The sequence below is a fragment of the Zophobas morio genome, unplaced genomic scaffold, assembly GCF_036711695.1.
Source record: "Zophobas morio isolate AGI-343-1 ecotype UQ-CSIRO unplaced genomic scaffold, CSIRO_AGI_Zmor_V1 ptg001047l, whole genome shotgun sequence".
NCBI classification, from domain to species: Eukaryota; Metazoa; Arthropoda; class Insecta; order Coleoptera; family Tenebrionidae; genus Zophobas; species Zophobas morio.
The window spans coordinates 17,501-18,647 of NW_026973147.1; the positions used below are offsets into that span (position 1 = coordinate 17,501).

General features: G+C 56.8%; 1 pseudogene; it reads right to left on the minus strand.

The window, feature by feature from the left end:
- The window catches only part of LOC135122260 (large subunit ribosomal RNA), a pseudogene marked incomplete at its 5' end in the record, with an annotated part of 3,093 nt that extends 1,946 nt beyond the window's left edge, over nt 1-1,147 (minus strand).

Here is a 1,147-nt window from a genome sequence, read left to right on the forward strand (position 1 = left end):
GCAGAAAAGAAAACTCTTCCCGGATCTCCCGACGGCGTCTCCGGGTCCTTTTGGGTTGCCCCGACGAACTCTCTTGCGAGGGCCCGAATTATAAGCGGTTCCGCTGCCGGGTTCCGGAATAGGAACCGGATTCCCTTTCGCCCAACGGGTGTGTGCACAATCCGTACGTTCACGTCACCACGGCTCTGGAGGTCGTGTTTGTGACCAACGACAAATCTACACCACATCGACATCGGCTTTCGCCTAGGGCTTAGGATCGACTGACTCGTGTGCAACGGCTGTTCACACGAAACCCTTCTCCACGTCAGTCCTCCAGGGCCTCGCTGGAGTATTTGCTACTACCACCAAGATCTGCACCGACGGCGGCTCCAGACGGCCTCACGGCCAGTCCTTCTGCGCTCACCGCCGCGACCCTCCTACTCGTCAGGGCTTCATGGCCCGTGACCAGAGGCCACCGGACCGCACATGCCGCTGACGGCCGAGTATAAGCACGACGCTTCAGCGCCATCCATTTTCAGGGCTAGTAACTTCGGCAGGTGAGTTGTTACACACTCCTTGGCGGATTCCGACTTCCATGGCCACCGTCCTGATGTCTTAAGTTACCAACGCCTTTCATGGTATCCCATAAGCGTCGATTTAGGCGCTTTAACTCGGCGTTTGGTTCATCCCACAGCGCCAGTTCTGCTTACCAAAAATGGCCCACTTGGCACTCTGATTCGAGTCTCGCGGCTTCAATAGTTCGAGCAAGCCGGAGATCTCACCCATTTAAAGTTTGAGAATAGGTTGAGGCCGTTTCGACCCCAATGCCTCTAATCATTCGCTTTACCGGATGAAACTCGTGCGCTATGAGCGCCAGCTATCCTGAGGGAAACTTCGGAGGGAACCAGCTACTAGATGGTTCGATTAGTCTTTCGCCCCTATACCCAGTTCCGACGATCGATTTGCACGTCAGAATCGCTACGGACCTCCATCAGGGTTTCCCCTGACTTCGTCCTGACCAGGCATAGTTCACCATCTTTCGGGTCCCAGCGTGTACGCTCTTGGTGCGCCTCTTCTCGCGATGAGAACGAGACGCCCCGGGAGTGCGAGGCGGCAGCCGTAACGACCGCCCATCCTCCCTCGGTCCGCGCAAGGCGGACCTTCACTT